This window comes from Tursiops truncatus, chromosome 14, assembly GCF_011762595.2.
Source record: "Tursiops truncatus isolate mTurTru1 chromosome 14, mTurTru1.mat.Y, whole genome shotgun sequence".
Taxonomy (NCBI): domain Eukaryota; kingdom Metazoa; phylum Chordata; class Mammalia; order Artiodactyla; family Delphinidae; genus Tursiops; species Tursiops truncatus.
In genome coordinates, this window is record NC_047047.1 from 33,447,900 (window position 1) to 33,470,086 (window position 22,187).

The following is a 22,187-nucleotide window of genomic DNA, read 5'->3' on the forward strand; positions in this document are numbered from 1 at the left end:
TTACTAAAGAAAACAAAGTTTTAAGATGAATGTAAGTCTAAAATGGAAAATATGTTTGCTTTTAAAACTTTGCACTAGCCAAATCCAGGATCCAAGTGTCATACTTTGCCCAAATAAACAGGAATGTAAGAAACGACCCATTGACCACTGGTTCCTGGCTATATATTTCTGAGAACTCACTTGCCCCTCAGTTACTGAGCCTTTCTTAATCGGTAATTTTGATTCCTTCTATCACTTATTTAAATGCCTTTCCTTCCCTGACTCATTCTATCATCACAGGCTTTGGAAGAAGGATGTAATGTTAGCATTCACTAGGGGTTTAATGACGGTCCTCTCAAGAATTTTCATCTTCTGGCATTCATGCCAAACTGGGACATGAGGATTTTGTTTTTTCGCGGTGCCTCTATTCTTTCAAACCTGAATAAAATTGCTCAAATCTGTGCTTCACTGAATACAATGCAGAGCTCCAAAAGGGGGAAAAATACCCCACATTGCAAAGGCAAAATCATGCTAAGGAATTTATTTTCAACTTTCCAAAGAAATGCAGAATTCTCTTTAGAAGCTAAACTTGATTTTTTAAGTGTAAAGTTTTTATAGAGTATCCTTTAAATCTAGAATGCTAAAACAAGTCTAAACATAGTACCAAATTAATCTTAGAGTCCACACGTTTCAACTTATTCCCCTTTAACCCTCAATAAGATTTCTATTTTTGGTTGGATTTAGTCAAGTAAGTGTTGATGTTGTCCTTTACTCAGATAATCTTTTTCTTTTCTTTTTTCCCCCGTTGAATTGCCAGTAGGTGAGAATTTGCCCATACAGACGTAAATTTCTTTTTTTCACTTCCATTCACTGACAGACCTTTTGCATTCTCTTATCTTTCCTCTTTTCACACCGGCCCCATCTGCCACCCACTTCATCTGTTGAAGCTCCAAACCAAAAAGTTGTTGATTCCAAGGATGAGATTTGGACTGATTACAGGACTTTTAATACCCACTAATGGAGAAGACACCAATGATAAGGTTCCCCAAATTGGCAAGGTCGAGGAAAAGAGGGTGGAGTCAACTGGACTGCGTGAATGGGCTCTGGAAAGCATGGATTTTGATCTCTATCCTGGCTCTGCAAAGAGACAACCCTGCCCAGGGAGCAGTCCTGCTGCCCGTTTCCCCAGAGCTCTGCTCTTGCCCCTCTGTGGGGACCGAGGTTGCCCTGCCTCTTCCCTGCTAAGAGAGGCTGCTACTGCAGCCCATGTTCTTTCCAGACTCCTTTGCGTCTGTCTTCCCATTGGCTCCCCTTGTTATCCCCGAGCGTCCAGATTCCCTCCCCCAGGCCCCTCGCTTCTCAGATGCCACCCTGGCCACAACCTTTCTTAACCCCCAGTTCAGAGTTGGGAAGTGCAGCCCCTGCCTCTCTGTGTCAACCTTCCTAAGCCTCTTCCTGGTGCTGGGAACACGCCTTACTTAGGTACCACTGTCTCTGGTGAAACCATGCTCGGGGATGGATGAGGGAAGCCATCTGATTCACACTGAAGTGCAAATGGGATTCTGAGACCTTGTGCAGCCTGAGGTCTGGGTCATGGTCCTGAGGTTATGGGGTCATGGTGGTGGTGGGCTTTGGATCCGCCTGGCTCTGGTCTTGTTTCCACTGACCATCACCTTCTGACCTTCTTTCTTCTCTACACTATACTTCATCTACACTTCTAGTCAAGTTCCTTTGTTCACAGGAATTATTTCCAAGTGGCTGGGGAGGAGAAGTAAAAGGAATAAACTAGCAAACAAATTTCCCAATCTCCTGAATTTTTCCCCCAAGCTTATGAAAAGATAAATTGAAATACAAATGAAATCTACTTGTTCGGAAAATCATGACTGCATCTATCATCTTTGATTTTAATATTTAAATTGCCTTACACATACTTTATGCTTTTTTTCTTAAGTAGCAAAATTATGGCTCAACCAGGGACTGGCCTAGCTAGGAAACTATGAAACACTATAAAAGGACAGTGTAACGTGCCCTTCTGGTGGCCCTTTTAGCCATGTGCAGGGCCCAGGTTAACTAAAGTCGGAGAAAATGGAAATGTTGACATTTCTTTAAACAATAAAAATTACAAGTGATTGCTGAAGTGCCACAAGCTGACATTTACGGAGATTGTTCGCCGATTATATATATGAAATATCATAAGTAATTAGCTCATGGCAATTATCTGCCCCTTGTTATTTTGCTTTTAGAATATTTTTAAAGCTTAGGTTACTAAAATTTCAAATAATCCAGGGCTGTGCTGTCATGGGTCTTTATCCAAATGAATCGTGGTCTCTTGTAAACTGTCCTATGATCTGATTTCCATTGGGATAGGAGTTGTAAAAGGCCAGGGATTTTCGATGGATTTACACATATACTGTTTCAGTTAAGTTACCAAGGTTGACTTAACAGCCCTTTTCATCAGAGTCTTAAATACACTTGCCACCCAGTCTTTTCCTACCATATTCGAGGGGCTGGATGATGAGATTAAAAGGGGCTTGAGGCGGGGCCGGGAGGATTCTGCCTCCGTGAAATTTCCAACGTGAATTCCTTCTGCTGTCGGTGGTCTCAGTTAACTAGCTTGGTGGCATTTGTTGCTGGAAAGCTGACTTAAAGATATGTCAACATGGAGGCCGGTGCTGGAGCATTTTTCTTTTGGAAAGCCTCCTTCTGCTGATACCTTTCTGCAAGGAAGAGATGCTTGGGAAGAAAGCTGGCAACTGGAATTTGGTTGTCCTGGAAGACATCGAAGCAGGGCAGCCTAGATCCTCCAGTCTGGTCTCTCTCCACCTCCCAAACACAAAAGGAGATGGGCTGACTTTCTTACAATTTGCTCAGCTCAGCCTGGAATCTTTACAAACATATATTAATGACACACCATTACTGGCTACATTTTCAATGAAGTTTAAATAGTCTGAGTTATGAAGATTAGTGAGAAATGCATGGATAATAAAGGTAAATGAGATTCATATTTAATTCCATAACTCTAAACGACTGGTTTGATTGTCTCATGCACTTGGCAAACAATTTTGCTTCTAAATGTTATTTCAGCCACAGATATAATTTCTTTAACACAGCAGAAAGGAGGAGATTAAAATATGAGAGAGAGGCAGCACTTGCTTTAGACTGATTAATAGGCTTTGGCTGGTCCCCTGCCGCCATGCTTTAAAGCTTCAAGACATGCTTTGCTATCCCGGCCTATATATATTGATACTTACTGGGTGCCGGGAAAACCTCTTTGATTAGTCATACTAAACCGCCACTTAGGTGGTGTGCATGCGACAAACATACACTCTCCTTAATGAAGTCATAAACCTGGGGACTCTCAGAAGCAGCATCCTTTTCTTTAAGGAGGTAGGAGGGGTAAGTTCACTGAGAGTTCTCTCACCTTTAACCTGCCATTCTCTCCCTAGCCCATTGGCTATATGGGCCAAATCATAGACCAATTGGAATAAAAAAAAAAATCTATGGAATTTCATCCGTAGGACCTGACGAGGCCAATGATTCAGACTAAATAAGCCACCTTTGCAATGATAGCAGAAAGGGACGTGAAGGGTGGCGGGGCTTCGACATTTATCATAAGTTTAACTTAAGTTTTGCTGACATCACAGACACAGGGACCATTCCTTATTGCTTAGAGTCAGAAAGCGTGATGATGGTTTGCTAGAAATACAAAATGGTATGAGTGCTCTGAGGTCTAATTCCCACCTTAAGGGAACATCTGAATAATCCCACTTGTATTTACTGAGGAATGCTTTCCTGAGGACTCTAGGAAGAAAATGCCTTTCCAGTTAGCGTCTAACCCTCAGAGTAAAACAAGTGAGTGAGTTGGCTTTTTCAATCACTCCACCCCCTCTCCTGTTTCTCTCCAAGAAATGTTCCCATCAAGAGTATCTTTTCCTCCCATTTGGCTTCTCTGAGAACAAAACCTCAGCTCTGGGTAATCATGACGTGCAAACAGAACTTTGAACTCACTATGAGTATGGGAAACCGGGAGAGCTATAAGGTACCCCTCAACCCCATGGTCGAAAGTGACAGCATTCTTTAAAACTCCACATGAAATTCAATCTAATTCTTCCTTTCTCAGATTACAGGATCCTTGGTGTAAAAAATTACATTTTTTAGCAAAAGTGCAGAGTCAATCTATCATAGTGCACCTCCAGGAGAGATTTGTTACAGATCACTTTCTAAAAATGGTGTGCTCGCTCTGCATATGTAGGCCATATTCATCTTATTATTATCCAGTTGAAAAATTCCCACTGTATGCAACGTCCGAGAAATAAGAGTGGGCAAACCTACAGAATATGACACTTATGCTAATCTGTGCCCTGCTGTGGAAAAACATACACAAGGATTCCATTACTGCGTTCATTAGGCTGCAGCACGCTCCATCCTGAATAGGGATTATGAACCACAGTAGACCGAAAGCAGTTGATTGAGCCCACTTAGCCAAATCGCTCTGACATTGGCCAAATACGTTGGCACCGTGAACAGCATCAGCTCAGACTTTGCAGAGGATGCTACTGGTTGAAAGTTTGTTCTTCCCTGAGACTGTCACATAAGTCAGCTCGTGGCATATGCCGTTAGCTCAGATGGTGAAAGCCGGAACCTACATTATATTTATGATTGGAATCTGGAAGAACTATTTGAGAGGTAAAACCCAACTCTGTCCGTGCACCTGTTGTGTGGTGCCTCTTACCCTCCCCATCCACACTCTTTTCCTGATTATATTCAGAGCATGAGTTGTGTGGTGATAAAATTGTGGAGCTAGCAAAGAAATGAGAGTCAGACGGAAATGCCACTTCAGTGCTCAGCTTGCCCCAGTCTCCTCTCTCTGGTTTTCTGGGCTACTGGATGCAGTTGCTGCGTATGAGACCAATCTTTCTGCAGGGGCAGAAATATTTGCCACTGGTGAGCTAAAAATATTTTAAAATATTGTCAGAAATAATCAAGAAAGGAAGACAAGTTACTGCTCAGGAGATGTTATGGAATCTGGCTATGTAAGCAGAGGAAAAAGATTTAAATCAAGTCCATGTATGTCATTAAGAAGATAATAATAAAAACCTTCTGTGTGAAACAGGCTTTCAGCCTTGGGTTGAAACTTTTATCTAGGTTTTTCTTTTTCAGTTCAGGAGTTTACCAGGAAGTTGTTAAGAGTGGTTGTACCCAACACCTTGATTTATATCATTGATGTGTTTCTGAAAAGCTACAGAAAAATCAAATTTTGTTTTTGTTTTTGAATCTCCTACGTGCCCCAGGGAGGTTCTTTGGGCCCAAGTAACTCAGCCCTGAATCCTTACTTGTGTGTAAAGTGAAGGATATAATCTTATGCTTGAAAATGCAAATAATAACTGCTGAGTTTATTATCTGTCTGCTATGTTCCAAGTTTACCTTACTGGGCTTTCCACAGGTGGAACTGTTGAACTGAAATGACCATGGCTTTCCCCCCGCTTCTTGAGAAAGTGGAAATGTGGGAGGATATGAGCCTCATTTTTCTTCACATGCTTAGGGTTGCGTCGCGTGTTTTGGAAAGGCATAACTAACCTCTTGAGTTTTCTAATCACAAGCCCCAACAATACCAGCTTATGATGCCCATAAATCCAGGGGAGGACATATGGATGGTACCTGGGCACCCTGCCTGCTGCCACAGCAGAGCGGGGGCATCGCTGAGAAGCCGTGGCTGCCGCTGTGCGCCTGATGCTGTTCCCATCTTGGAAGTCTGTCCCGCACTTGACCCTGCCAGCAGCTCTCCGACAGAATCAGACACATGTGGACAGTGGAAAAGAAGAACTCCGGGAGAGGTTCTGGCACTTTCCTCTTCCACGGGGTGCAGCTCCGCAGCCCCGCTTTTCTAGGCCATCCTCTTCATGGAGTCCTGCCCTGCATTTTCCTGCTCCCTGAGATACCAGGACGCATCAAACAGGTTGAAGGAGGCTGTTTGCTTGCCAGGGGAGCATGGCCCTTTGCACTGCGATTGTAATACAATCTTTCCTCTTTGGGGCTGCGAATGCTACAGTACAAAACCGTGTTTGAAAACCTCTTTTATCATTCGTCGTCTCCAGACTGAAATCATTTTTGACAACCTCTGCAGAAAACAAGCAGCTTTCTGGCTACTGGCGAGTCGATTAAAGGGAGGAAACACATGTTCACCGTCAGACGAAGCCCCTGGAGAAAGCATTGACAACCTTTTAACCCGCTTTCCCAGGGAAAGGGCCCAAATGTTTCTCTGGAACAAAGTCACCACATTGTATTAAGCATCTTTTCATTTCATGTATCTTTTTATTTCTTCCTTAAAATGAGACACGTAAAAATAATAATCCCCAGCACCTCCATTTTTATTTTGGATGTGAACACATATGTTTTATACCCTCCCCGGGAAGACAGGGAAAAGAGTATCATTAATGAAGGTCTTTTATGAACTAACTAACCCCGCTCTTTTATTTTTTTTCCACTGTCTGACCACAGTTTAAATACCAGCACACTGCCAAGTTCACTCACCTCATATAGTGACTCCTCAAAACTAGCCAAGAAGCCACAGGAGTGAGATTTTCTGAACAGTAGGAAGGCCTGACTAGACGAAATTATTAACAAACTGAGAATAAGACTGGACCATGGAGACATGTGTGCATGTCAAGATCCTGATCCAGAGATACCCATCCATTACTTCTGTATATGCTGTCAAGCAGAGTTATTTCCATAGGACGGAATGAGAAGCAACCAGAGTGAGAGATGGAAGGTTCCATACACAGTTGAACACGAGTGCTAGGTATGTGGGTTTGCTTCTAAAAAAAAAAAAAAAAAGTAATAGCTGTTTTACAATGCCAGTCCCTGTAAGTCCTGTAATCATCACAATTACAAAAGTCTCTAGCACTCAGTTCCTTAACCTATAACTTTAGTATTTTTTTTACCCCAGTATCACTGGCCTGGGTGGTTTGGTCTATTATGAGAAAATGATCTCCCTCACCCCTTCCCTCCTCAAAATTGCATATTTGCTTTTACAGCCAAAAGGCAGGGTGGGAGGTGGGGGTTAGGGGGACCAGCAACTTTAAAGTTGCTGCCTGGGAGGTTGGCTGGGAGAGGAGGCCACGCGGGAACTGCCAGGAGCATGGAGGGTGTCTCAGATGAAAGACAGAGAGGAGCAGCTCCACCCATGTGCACTGACACATGCGCCTCGTCTCGGCCATATTTTACCAGACCTCTTTGGTTTTGTTGTTGTTGTTATTAATTGCCTTTAAATTGATTTGTATTTATTTAATTATTTTTAAAATTAAGGTGAAATTTGAATAATATAAAATTAATATTTTAGAGTGAACAACTTAATGACATTTAGTACAATTCACAATGTTGGGTAACAGCCACCTCTATCTAGTTCCAAAACATTTTCATCACCCCCCCCCCCAAATACTTTGTATTCATTATGCAGTTAATCCCCATTTCCCCCGTCTCTCAGCCCCTGGCAACCACCAATTCACTTTCTATTGCTATGAATTTACCTGTTCTGGATACTTTCTATGAATAGAATCGTACAACATGTAACTCTTTGTGTCCAGCTTCTTCCACTTCGTGTGATATTTTTGAGGTTCATTCACATTGTAGCTTTCATAAGTTACATAAGCTTCATCTTTTTTTATAGCTGAATTAATATTCCATTTTATGTATATACAATAATTTGCTTATCCCTTCATACATTAATGAACATTTGGACTGGCTACTGTGCACAGTGTTGCTATGAACTTTCATGTACATATATTTGAGAACAAATTGAAAATAGGTGTTTTCAATTCTTTGGGGTAGATACCTAGGAGTAGAATTGCTAGGTCACATGGTAATTCTATGTCTCAATTTGTGAGGAACTGCCAAACTGTTTTCTACAGTGGCTGAGCCATTTTATATTCCCACCAGCAATGCACAGTTTCCTAGAGGACATGAAGTGGTAACTTGCTGTGGTTTTGATTTACATTTTCCTAATGACTAATGATGGTGAGCATCTTTTCATGTGCCTGTTGGCCACGTGTATATTTTCTTTGGAGAAATGTCTATTCAAGTGCTTTGCCCATTTACGAATCGTTTGTCTTTCTGTTGTTGAGTTATGAGAGTTACTTATATTTTCTGGACACTAGGACTCTTATCAGATACATGATTTGTACATATTTTCTTCCATATTGCAGGTTGTCTTTTCATTTTATTGATAATGTCCTTTGATACATAAAATTATTAATTTTCAGTAAGTCCAACTTAATTATTTTTATTCCTGCTTTGGAGGTGTCATATCTAAGAATACATTGCCATATTCAAGATTTTGAAAATTTATCCCTATGGTTTATTCTAAGAGTTTGATCATTTTACCTCTTCTATTTAGATCTTTGATCCATTTTGAATTAAGTTCTGTATACGGTGTGAGGTGGGGGCCCACCTTCATTCTATTGCGTGTGGATATCTAGCTGTCCCAGCACACTTTGTAGAAAATTCTATTGTTTCCCTATTGAATGGTTTTAGCACTCTTGTTGAAAAGCAATTGACCGTAGATGTACAGAGTCTCAATTCTATTCTATTGGTCTATATGTCTATCCTTATGCCAGTACCATATTTTTTTGATCACTGTAGCTTTGTAATAAGTTTTGAAATTCAGAAGTGTGAGTCCTCCAACTTTCTATTAACCTTCTTGTTGAGTGTATCATAATGAGCCTATAATTCAGGCTCAGATCTTTCACTCCTTCTCTGCTTCCCTTCCCTTTCAGTTTTAGACCTGAAACTCAAATACATCTCCAAACACATTATCTTTAGCATATCATTAAAAAATATCCTTGACCCTTTAAAGTCTTACAACCAACCAGTAGTTCTTCATTAGAGATTCTTTCTGTGTTCTCATCATTCTAAAGTGTTACTTGCCAAGAAGTGACTTCAAGAGCAGTTGACTTTCTGTTACTTGATAAATGTGTGCCCTTTTTTCTAACATTACTCTTGAAATGCTTCCCTGAATGTCTTCAAAGACATATTACTGGTGTTGGTCACTGGGAACCTGAAAATATACTGATGGCTGTTTGGAGAATGAACTACTATGTTGTAATATTTCTACTATAATATTACCTTCTTCTCTCCCCTCTGTCAGACAGTTTCTAAGCTGAGCTTAATAAAAGGTTCCTGGCTATATATCACACCAAGTCCTGTAAATATGTGACATACGTACGCCTCCGTGTTCTGGGTCTCCACTTGACTTTGCATGGACAGACCTGAAGGGGGTCTTGTCTTTATTTCTGTCAGGTCATTTGTGTCTCCAGAATTTACATACTCCTCCACCTAGAAAGGCACTGAGGGGCAACGTTTTATCTCTCATACGTTGATGATGACTGAAATTACTCATAAAGGGTAAAAATAGTGAAAAATCAGCTTTAAATAAAGGCTTAAAACACTGCCTGAGAGAAGTAGCATATTGGTTGGAGGGAAAAACAGAATAACTTTGACCACACAGAATACTCTAAGCAGAAGTAACATTACATCCAATCCCTGGTTTCACCCAAGGAAATGGGGACCAGAAAACTGGAGTATTCTGTGCCCTCCATAACTGTGTTAGTTGGTGAACATACAATGTTTCAATGAGAGACAGATCAAAGAGAAAGTCAGTTCAGAGGGAACACCCAAGAATTCAAATCCCTATAGGTAGTTCAAATCCCTGCAGTGAAATGACTGATTGAAACCTTAGCAGAGGTTAGCTTGGCAAACGAAGAAGAGATGCCCCACTGCAAGAGATGGCCCAAAGGGCCAGTACACTGGAGGATTTGGACCCAATTCCAAACTCGGTGATGCTGAGTGAGGTCTGGTGGCTGGTGCTTCTTTTGATTCTTTTTAGAAAAACCACCTAGTAAGTGAAATTTGATAAAGTGGCAAAGGTTGGAAGAGAGGTCAAAGTGATGGGAAAGGCCTTTCTGAAGGTATGCTTGGACTTTTGGTGATCTTATTTTTTTCTCCCTAGCTTTTTGAAAAATAAAATGTCATTTTTATGATAACATAACAATGGCTATTTGCTAAGTATTTACTATATGTTTAAAACTGTGCCTGGTTCCTGAAAACTACTATAAAAACTATGTTGATATATTAACCCCCATTCTACAGATGAGGCAACTAAGGTTCAGAAGTTAGGACAGTTGTCCAAGAAAGCACAGCTTATAAGTGGTAAAGCCATCTTTGGGGACTAATGTAAGTAATATATGCTCATCGTAGAAAAAAATGGAAAATGGAGAAAAAGTATAAAGATGGAAATAAAAATCAACCATAATGTCACCATTCATAAATAACCCAAATTATCTCTTTTGACCAAGATGGGTTTGCATTGAGCTCCAGAATGTCTAAGCTGTAGATAAGATCTGTGTGCAGCAGTCTCATGGTTATGCCTGGGAGTCTGTGCTATTTTGTTTCTTCTTTTCTGTTCTCAATTCTTCCTTTTCCTTCTGCCTTTCTTACCCTTCAGTCCCAGTTGTTCTCTTTATAGTACCTCCTTAACGCAGAGGCTGAAAGGAGGGTTCCCAGAGGCTGGCAGGGAAGGCATTGAGCTTCTCCCCGCCTTTGCTGTACTCCAGGGTGCTTCAGAAATTCCTTCCCACCCTTGTAGTAGTCTGTCCCCAAGCTCCCTGGCCCTGGTTGGCCCTTCGATAAACGACACGTAGGCTGTAAAAGATGAACTGACAGGGCTGGGCATGCATGTTTACAAGCAACAGTCGGTGGAAGTAAACACAGCCAAACCATCTTTCATCCATAACACATAGTATTGATTCTTCTCTAGTTAAAACAGTCACAACAGTCCTTGTTGTTATGCCCTTGTTTCTCATCTTTCATATTTTAAATAGGAACCAGCTTGCCTGGTAAGAACCCAGCCATTCTTTTTCTTTCATCCCTGTCCCTTCCTCCCAGTTGAAGGATGTCACTTCTCAGGGGTCTTTTGGAGTCTTTGACACTTTTCTGATGGGAAGATCTCCACTCTTGTCAATCTCCATTAAATCTTCAGGCTGCAGGCTTCCTTAGCCAAGCAAAGGGTGACTCATGGGCCCTGACACTGAACCCCATCACAGTCACCATAACTGGGAGCTTGAGGTGTCTGTTTCTGCTATTCCTCCTTGGTCACTGTCATTTGAGTTAACAGCTGGACTTACGATCTGGGAGATTTCTTCATTAGCAGGAGTGCCACAGGCTCTGCCCTGTCATCCCCTTCTCCCCTGATGGCCCAGAGAGAGCCAGCCGTCATGGAGGGAGGGCAGAGTTTCTGTCCCAGGTTGGGAGCGGGAATGGAAGAGTTGGTCTCCAGCTCCTTTGGAGAGTAAATGGTCCTGGGTGGAGACCCAGGAAAGGCATCTGCACCCAGATCTTTTTAAGAGACTGGAAACGATGGACAAAAATGTTAAAAAGAAATGAGTTTCCTGTTTAACGCATAAGCAAATGGGAAGAGTCCCTGAGGAATGGGGTTATCTGCTTACGAAGGCTTCTTGGTGGTTTGGCAGGCTGGAAAGTACATTAGGAACAGAGTCATGGCATCCCTGCCACTAACTGGCTTTGTGGCCTTAAACAAACACTGAACATTTCTGGCTTTCAGTTTTCTCTTCTATGAAAGGAAAAGATACCACCTGTGAGCAGTTTTAGCATTCCATGGAGTCCCTGGAGGATGGAGGAAAGGAAGGGAGGAGATAGAGGGCTCTGGATGCCATAATCCTCTAAACTGCAATCATTTTATGTATAATTTCTAGGCCCTGGGGATATATTGGTGAATAAGAGAGATAAAATCCGTAACTTTAAGGAGTTTCGGTTAACATCTTAGTGAGATGTACATAAACAAACAAATGTATAATGTAATGTCAGAAGTAGTAAGTGAAATGCAGAAAGAGAGAACTGTTTCTAAGATTGACTGCCCCTGAGAGTTGGGTATTTGGAGCCATCTCTGGGGCATGTAGAGCTCAGAGCAAATCGTATTATATGTCCCCGTATTTCCACACCTTCCACCCAGCAGACATTTTGATAAATCAAAGAGAGACTTGAGAGCAAAACTGTAGCATATAATGATCATAGAGGCTGAGCACATATGATTATAAGAGTGCAACTGATCCATCTACTTTTCTTGGGGACCAGAACAAGTGGAGATCAGTGATTCCAGACTGAAAGTATAGGAGCTTCACCTGTCAGCGTATAGATAGCTCTCCTTTTTGCTAAGGACTATCTTTCTGAGCCACCGACTTATATAAGGTCCCCAACGCTTGGCACCTGAGGCAACTACCCATATTCCATGACTGTTTATCATTGGGGTTAGATTAACAAGTTTTGATAGCTCAGGTCAAATCCATAAATCTGAATAGAAATAGCCATGTGTATTATTATCAGGAGGCAAAATATGTTGACGATTGGAAATGCCTTGAATTCATGTCTTCCAATCTTCATTTTATAGCTAAAGACATCGAAGCGCACAGAAGTTGCAGGAACGAAGCCTAGACCACACAGTCGCTTGGCTCTGTTGGAGCTGAGTGACTCCAGGCCTGGGCTGCTGAGATTACGGACACCACTCAGCCATGGTCCTGGCTATTGGCTTATATAGCGGTTACACAAATAGTTAGAATCAAAGTGTTTTCCTAGGTGGCTGGTCTGCTAAATTATCCAACAAGAATCAGTAGCTATTCACCCAGGCTTGCATCTCTAATACTCCCCTAATTTAATTCTCTTCTGGTTATTTTCACCAGGGCTATTTGTTCCTCTTTACGATAGAATCTAAATTATGCATTCAGTCCCAGCTCATGAGTGGAACAGGGATCTGAGGCATCGAAGAATAACATGGCACTCACCTGATACAATTGGACTATAAAGATTTTCCATTTAAATGATGCAGAAAGAAAAAAAAAAAAAAAAAAAAAAGCCTCTGGATGAATCAGACACAGCAGGCAGCCATGATTTCCACCTCTTCAGTTTATGTAGTTGAACCCTTTGAATATGCAAAACAAGCCCTATTGAGATTATCTGTGCTTGGAAGGCTCCTAATTTTCTCTCTAACTGAAAAAAGAGATATGGATTTGCAGGAGGAAAACGAAGGTCTACTGTAAGGGATTATATGGACTGCTGAGTCTAAATTCAGAAAACAATCCCTCGTACGTAGATGATGCTTTATGGTTTAGAAAACACTTCCACGTGGTCTCTTCAGTCCTCAGGATAGCCTGAGAATATTTCTAGGGTCATCAGTGGCACAGAGGAGTGCCAGAAACATTTTTCAGAGATACAAGAGGCACACGGCAGAGGCTGAAGCCTAGAATTACAAGATTTTCACTTTTAGAGAAAAGGCCTCAGAGATTGTTTAGTTAAACAACCCTCAATCCCATCAGCACCATTAATTGTTTTACAATGTCTCTGAGAACTTTGGCTATCTAGTCTGTGCACGAGCGCCTTGGAGACGGTTGCTCGGAATTCCACAGAGCGGTTCATTCCGTTCAAAAAAGTAGTTCAAGTTATTAAGCTGGAAAAAAATTTGAGCTCAAATCTTTCTCTTTGTGGCTTTTACTCACTCGTCCTGACTAGGGTATCAGGTGTCATGCAGGTTAGGAATACTAGCTACCATGTAGAAAGGGCCAAGTATCTAATACAGCACTTCGCTCCCTATGAACCCTCTCAAGATGAGTATTAATTTCCATTTTTTCCCCTTTTTTATTGAAGTATAGTTGATTTACAATGCCGTGTTAGTTTCTGCTGTACAGCAAAGTATTATATCTATATCTATACTTTTTTCATATTCTTTTCCATCATGGTTTATTACAGGATATTGACTATAGTTCCCTGCGCTATACAGTAGGACCTTGTTGTTTATCTATTTTATATGTAATAGTTTGTACCTGCTAATCCCACACTCCTAATTTATCCCTCCTTCACTCCCCCTTTCCTCTTTAGTAATCATAAGTTTGTTTTCTGTCTGTGAGTCTGTTTCTGTTGGGTAAATAAGTACATTTGTATCATATTTTAGATTCAACACATAAGTGATATCATATGATATTTGTCTTTCTCTGTCTGACTTACTTCACTTAGTATGATAATGCCTAGGTCCATCCATGTTGCTGCAAATGGCATTATTTCATTCTTTTTTATGACTGAGTAGTATTGCATTGTATACATGTACCACATCTTTACCATTCATCTGCTGATGCACATTTAGGTTGCACATTACCATGTCTTGGCTAAGAAACAGATGACCAGAGAGATTAAATTCAGCGTGAAAAGACATGTAATTAGTGGTAAAACTAGCATTTGAACCCAGGTCTGTCTTGCTGTACCAGAACACATTGCCCAAGGGAAGGCTAGTCCTTTTGTACAGTGTTGCTTCCTAATATCTGAAGATGATTTAGGAAATCCTGTCAACATCTCTATGTCACGTTAGATAGAGTACCCTTTTGTTTGGGGTACATTTTTTGGGTGGGGAATCAGGAAAATGCACACATGCATCTAGCTATAAAATATACATCTTAGTTCAGGTTAGTGTATTCCAGTTTAAGAACTCATGACTACTCCTCCAATCGTTCTCCAGCAATGTGAGTTTCCATTCACTCATTGCTGTCACGGTCATGGTACTCTGGAGCTGTCCTAGTTTGTCAATGCCCCTCATTTTATGTGGTGCCCAGGACTGAGCACACTGCTCTGAGATACCAGTACAACCCACTGGTTGGGAAGGAATTCCAAATCAGCACCACTCCTGCTCTATCCTGCACACTCTGCTCTCATGAATTCACCAAAGCTCAACAACGTGACCACGGTCACCTGTAATTCATGGTTCCCTGGTTCCTTTTGGTCCCAGCTTCAGGGCTTTTTTGCCTCGTGAGATGAAGTTCATACCTGGGGCATAAAGATCCTTCTCAAGTCATATCCAAAGCTGTGTAGAAAATGTCTTTGAACACAGTAGAGGGTGTTTTGTTTTATGCTACTTCCTGATAGTGCAGGAGACAGATGCCTGTAGTAAACAAGCCCCAGTGGAATCTCTGCTCAGCAAGAATGTCCGCTGGGTATGCGAGCATGTTTCCACTTAGTCTCACTATCTCGGTTCCTCCAAGAAAGACCTTGCAGGCTCTCTGTTCTTTTTCACACCACACACAGGGTAGCCTTAAAAAGGCAGTAGCATGACCTCTTCACATATATCAATTATTTGTTTTTTGCTTTCCATAAAAACGAACCCAAATTTTTGCAATAAATTCTGAAGACTAGGATGCTACCTGTGATGGCCAAATTTTCTTGGGTTGGCTGGTGTCTCACCTTTAGAAGCACCCTGCTGAGATGGTTTCGCTCACCTCCGTGCTTCATACCTGGATAGGGGAGAAGAAAGGAGAACAGCTAAAGAACAGCTAAAGAAAGGAGATGGAGGCCGAGTTAAATAGACAGATAAAATGATGCCGTTGGGTCTCATTCAGGACCTCAGTTGATGCAGATGTCACTCCCTCTTCCTTGAACCTTCCTTTGCTTGGTTTCCAATACAACACTTTCTAGGTTTTCCCTCTACCTTTCTCAATTTCTGTTGTTAGTTTCTCCTGTTACCCCCGACCTCTTACCGGTGGAGCACCCCAGGGTTTAATCCGTGCTCCTGGCCTCTCCCTATACTCACTTCCTTAGGGATTTCTCCTAGTTTCAAGGTTTTAAACACTATGTCTGTGCTGGTGACTCCCCCCAAATTATAACTTCATTCCAGACCTCTCTCTTAAACTCCAGACATGTATACCCAGCTCCCTACTTAACGTTTCCTCTGAGATGTCCAATAGATGTCTCTGTCCAAAACTGAACTGATCTTACCCTAAAACATGCACCACTTGTAGCCTTCCCCATCTCCATGGATCTTTCAGTTTCCCAGGTCACAAAACCTTGAAGTCATTGTTTACATCTCTTCTCTCCAAGCCAACATGAAATCTGTGAGCAAATCCTTCCATGTGTATCCAGAATCTGACCCTCCTCCACATCTTGTTCTATGTCACCATTTCTCGCTTGGAATATTTCAATACACACCCAGCCACTTTGCCTGCTCCTACATGGGTCTCCCTAGTCTGCTTCTGACACAGCAGCCAGTATGGTCTTCTTGAAATATTAAATCAGATCATGTCACTTGTGCTCAAAACTAGTAAAAGTCAAAGTCCTTCCATTAATTTATGTGATTTGGCCCTGAATTACCTACCTTCTTGCTTCCTCTCTAGCTTCTTTTCTCTCACTCATTCTCCTCCAGGCATACTTACCTCCTAACTAACTCTCCCTCAGCATCTTCAAGTGTTTGCTCCAGTGTCACTGAAGCCAACCACTCCTCCAAGCAGTGCGCACACATCCCGTACTCTGATCTCCTCACTTGACTCTATTCTCTTTTCTTTGTTATTTCCAATACGCCTAACAATTGCTTATCTAGTATGTTTAGTGCTTGTCGCCTGTCTTTCTCCACTAGAATGTAAGCTCCACAAGGGCCAGGATGTTCATCTGATTAATTCATTTATGTATCTTGGCAATGAGAACAGAGCCTGGTCCAGAGGAGACAATCAATAAATACCTGTTGAATAAAGCAATTAATGCATAAATGAACATAGATTATGTGAACCAAAAGCAAGAGGGTCCGATTTTGCTGTTGCTATATATGATCATTAATAACTGCAATGAAATATCTGGATAAAAAGTAGATGTATTCTTATTATACTGCTGTGGAGAGGGCATTTTTTTTAACATCTTTATTGGAGTATAATTGCTTTACAATGGCGCGTTAGTTTCTGCTTTATAACAAAGTGACTCAGTTATACATATACATATGTTCCCATACCTCTTCCCTCTTGCGTCTCCCTCCCTCCCACCCTCCCTATCCCACCCCTCTAGGTGGTCACAAACCACCTAGCTGATCTCCCTGTGCTGTGATAGCTCCCACTAGCTATCTGGGCATTTTCTTTCAAACTCTTTGGTTTTGGTATAACACACATACTTTCAGTGAGAAAAATCTCAAGTGTACATATGCGTGAGGATTTAACAAAGTGAACACAGTGATGTAACTAGATATATCACTGTGTATCGTGTTCAAGATCAAGATACAGAACATAAACAGCAAACACAGAAGCCCCCCTCGTGCCTTATTAATTCCAGTCATAACCCCCAAAGGTAGCCCCTCTAATGATGTCTAACACCGTAATTTAATTTTGCCTTTTTCGAATTTTATATTAAAAGGATACATGCACATGATGCTTTAGTGTCTGGCTTCTTTAAACTTGTGTCTACTGCTGTGACATGTGGCAGAAATGTATTCTTTTTTACGACTGTTTAGTATTCTGTTATATATGTATACCATAACTTGCTTTTTTTTTCATTTTAAGACACTGAGGTCTACTTTGATTGTTTTCAGCAATGTTTATAGCTTTGAAAGTAAACAGCTTACACACACCATTTGTTAAATTTATTCCTGAATAATTCCATATGTTTTGTAAAATTCAGTTGGCTATGGCACTGTACTTTCATTTTCTAAATATTTGCTGCCAATAAGTCAAATACAATTGATTTTCACATATTGACCTTGTATCTTGTGCCACTGCTGAATTCTCTTAGTTTTATAAGATTTTTGAAGTTCCTTTTGATTTTCTTTCATAAAAATAATTTTGTAATCTATGAAAAAGATAGTTTTACTTTTTTCTTAATTTAAATGTCTTTTATATTTATTTATTTGTTTATTTGCCGTGGTGAGAAAACGTATTTAATGTTTTACCAATAATTATGATGCTAGCTGTAGGCTGGGTTTTAAATATGTGTATGTATCTGTGCACACCCCCCCACACACACACCCACACACCCCACACAGAGTCTTTATCATACTGAGGAAGTTTCCTTCTAGTCCTTGTTTTCAAGAGTTATTATAATGAATGGGCATTGAATCTTGTCAAAAACTTTTTCTACATCTATTGAGATTAACATATGTTTTTCTACTTTATGCTATTAATATGGTAAATTACACTGACTAATGTTTGAATGTTAAGCCAACCTTGCATTCCTGGTATAAACCCCATTTGGTCAGGATATATTATCCTTTTTATATATTATGGAATATATTTTGCTAGTAGTTCAAAAATATTTTTTCATCTCTGTTCCTGAGAAATATTATCCTGCGTCTTTTTTTTTTTTTGTAATGTTCTTATCATCCTTTGGTATCAGGTTTATGCTGGGTTCATAAAATAAATTTGGAATTGTTCTCCCCCCTTCATTTTTTGAAAAGTTTAGGGAGTTTGGTATTATTTCTTATTTACATGTTTGATTGTACTTAGTAATTAAGCCATCTTGGCCTGGTGTTTTCTCTGTAGAAAGGTTTTTAATTTCAAATGCAATTTCTTTAATGGAAATGGGACAAATCAAATGTGAGCCAGTTTTCATAAACTGTATTTTTAAGAAATTTGACCATGTCATCTAAGTTGGCTCTATTCATTGGCAAACATTTTTCTTAATATTTCCTAATTATTTCTTTAATGTCTGTAAGATCTGTGGCAATGTTCCTTTTGTCATTCTTGAAATCAGTAATTTGTTTTCTCTATTTTTTATTTTATTCTACTTATCATATTTTACTTTTGACTAGTTATATATCAACTTTGTTGATCCTTTAAGAATCTAAATTTTGACTTTGTTGATTTTTGCCATTATTTGTCTGCTTTCTATGTCATTAATTTCTCCTTTTATCTATTTAATATCTCTTTTAAAATACTTTTTGGTTTAATATGCTCTTCTTTTTACATGAGAAGCTTAGGTCACATGCTAATATAAGCATTTAAAGCTATAACTTTCCCTCAGTATTCCTCCAGACATTAATGTGTTCAATTGTTATTATTCAGATTAAAATATGTTATAATTTTTCCTATGGCTTCCTTTCTGGTCTATGGTTTATCTAGAAGTAAGTTTATTAATTTTCAAATATGTGGGAGTATTTCAGATTTCTTATTTTTATCTACATCTAATTTAATTACATTGTAGTCAGAGAATGTACTTCTTGTGGTGTTAATTCTTTGAAATTTATTGAGACATTTTTTAGCCCAGCATGTGATCTGTTCTGTTGATGGCTCCATTTACACTTGGGAAGAATGTGGATTCTGCAATTATTGGTGGTAGTGTTCTATCAATATCAATTAGGTCAAATAGGTTCCTAGTGTTGTACAGGTCTTCTATACCCTTAAAGATTATTTTTCTACCTATTCTATCAAATATTGATAGAGGAGTGTTAAACTCCCCAACTACAATTGTGGATTTATCTATTTGTTGCTTAAGGTCTGTCAATTTCTGACTTTCACAGTTTGAAGCTTTATTAAAAGGGGCATGCTTGTCTATGGCTTCCTGATGAATTAACCCATTTATCATTATTAAATATACCTTTTTGTATTTGATAGTATTTCTTTTTCTGAAATCTACTTTGTCTGATATTGATATAGTCACCCCAGCTTTTTTGTGATTAGTATTTGCATGATAAATATTTCTTATCCTTTTACTTAAAACTTTTTGTATTGTTGTATTTGAAGTGCATTTCTTTCAGACAGCATAAGGTTGAGGTTTGCATTTTTATCCAGCTTAAAAATTTATACAGTTGACTCTTGAACAACGCAGGGGTTAGGGGCGCCAACTCCCCATGCAATTAAAAATCTGTGTAGTACTTTTCACCCACCAAAACTCAGCCTACTGTTTGTTCGTTTACTTGTTTGTTTGTTTTTGGCTGCGTGGCATGCGGGATCTTTTTCCCTGACCAGGGATCGAACCCATTCCCCCTGCAGTGGAAGCATGGAGTTTTAACCACTGGACCACCTGGGAAGTCCCTGAACTCAGCCCACTGTTAACCGGAAGTCTTACTGATAACATAAACCGTCTATTAGCACATATTTTGTGTAAGTATTACATATTGCAATCTTACAATAAAGTAAGTTAGAGAAAAGAAAATATTAAGCAATCATAAGGAAGAGAAAAAACATTTACAGTACTGTACTGTATTTATCAATAATGTAAGTTTACATCATCTGTTTACAAGATGAATTATCTTCAGTATCTATATCAATACTGTCTTACAGGATACGAAACACTGTAGATGTTATACGTATTATTAACACTAGACATGAAAAATAAGAAACTGTGAAAAAGAAATTCATATCTTTTTACAGGTATAACAATTCACGCATTGATAACGAAGAAGCAACAATATGATTGCTTTATGGTAGCCTAGTAGTGTAAGCAATATGATTGCCTCATGGTAGCCTAGGCTAACACTAATGAATGAATTGTTATAACATTTTTATGGTATGTAGTATTACAGTCATATTCATAATAAAGTATCAGAAATATTGTTATATTTTTTAAAACCATTTGCCTGTGATAGGCTGATATGCAGTTTCTCCAATTACGAGAGAGAGAGGCGTACTGTACGGTAATGTAATTCTTTGAAAACAAAGTTATAAAACAGTAAGCAAAGTAACACATCATCAACTTTATATTTAATATCACTCACCTTACACCTAGGTAAAGATAGGCTATCCATTTCAATACAAGTCTTGCACATGATGTTCTAACAATGAGTACTTAGGTGGTGGTGATGACACAAAAGCATCTCATGTAGTTCTTGCCATATAGTTATTACATTTCACATGAAGACACTCACTCACACAACAGATAAGCTTGTTACTTGTATGTCATAATGATTATTTATTACTCATTAAGAGGCAGGGGATCATCATAAAGGTCTTCATCCTCGTCGTCCCGTTGAGTAGGCTGGGGAAGAGACGGAAGAGGAGGGGTTGGTCTTGCTGTCTCAGGGGTGCCAGAGGCGGAGGAGGTGGTGGAGATGGAAGGGGAGGCAAGAGAGGCAGGCACACTCAATGTTAATTTATGGAGATACACTGTAATTTCTGTCTGACCCTTTTGCTTTTTCAGTTCTCTAAAAATGTGTCTATAGGATACCAATCCTTCTTCCACCATTTGCTTTAGTTTCACTGCCCGTATCATAGAAGTGTCCATGTCGTAAGATCAGTCAAAAGCAATCTCGAATGAGACTTGTTCTGCCAGATTATCTAATGTCAACTTGTTTTCTGGCACTGCTTCTACGTCTTCTTCCTCATCATCTGGCCCTGGTTTGGAAGCACTCTTCTCCACCAAGTCATGTTCTGTTAATTCCTCTGGTGTGGTGTCTGTTCTGTTAGCTCTTAGACTTCTCCAAGGTCCATATCTTGAAACCCTTCACCCCCCGCCCCCAAACATTTTTTGCCATATCCACAGTCTCATGATTTCCTTGATTGGCTCTGTCTGAAATCCTGTAAAGTCATGCACAACATCTGGGCATGGTTTTCTCCAGCAAAAGTTTATTGTTTGAGGCTTGATGGCTTACATGGCTTTTTATATAACAACCAACAATGGTATCACCAATAGTGTAATCCTTCCAGACTTTCATGACATTCTCGTTGTCGGGGTTCTCTTCCACAGATTGACAATCCTTTCCACAGAGTGCTGTGTGTAATGAGCTTTAAAGGTCCTTATGACCCAGTGATCTAGAGGCTGAATTAAAGACTATTTTGGGGGAGCAAGTAGACCACTGTGATGACTTTGGTGTTGAACTCATGGGGCTCTGGGTGGCCAGAGGTATTGTTCAATATCAAAAGAAATTTAAAAGGCAATCACTTACTGGAAAGGTACTTCCTGACTTCGGGGACAAAGCATCAATGGAACCAATCCAAAAAAAAGGGTTTTCTTGTTGTCCAGGCCTTCTTTTTTTTTTTTTTTTTTGCGGTACGCGGGCCTTTCACTGTTGTGGCCTCTCCCATTGCAGAGCACAGGCTCCGGACACGCAGGCTCAGTGGCCATGGCTCCCGGGCCCAGCCGCTCTGCGACATGTGGGATCTTCCCGGACTGGGGCACGAACCCGCGTCCCCTGCATCGGCAGGCAGACTCTCAACCACTGTGCCACCTGGGAAGCCCTGTCCAGGCCTTCTTGTTGTACAACCAAAGGACTGGCAGTTGGTGTTTATCTTTTCCCTTCAAGGCTCAGGAGTTAGCAGCTTTATAGATAAGGGCAGTCCTGATCATAAACCCAACTGCATTTGCACAAAACCATAGAGTTAACCTATCCCTTATTGTCTTAAATGCTGGTGCTCCCTTATCTTCCTTACTAATAAATGTCCTTTGTGGCATGTTTTTTTCGAGTCGGGAATTTTTTT

The 22,187-nt window shown here is 40.2% G+C and overlaps 1 long non-coding RNA gene across 1 annotated transcript; it reads right to left on the minus strand.

The window, feature by feature from the left end:
* Nucleotides 1–12,936: 12,936 nt before the first annotated feature.
* LOC141276291 (uncharacterized) lies at nt 12,937–20,515 on the minus strand. The gene is made up of 3 exons (XR_012325556.1): nt 20,489–20,515; nt 15,268–15,317; nt 12,937–12,964 (listed from the first exon to the last, which is right to left on the minus strand). It is a non-coding gene; the product is annotated as an uncharacterized lncRNA (long non-coding RNA).
* Nucleotides 20,516–22,187: the final 1,672 nt, after the last annotated feature.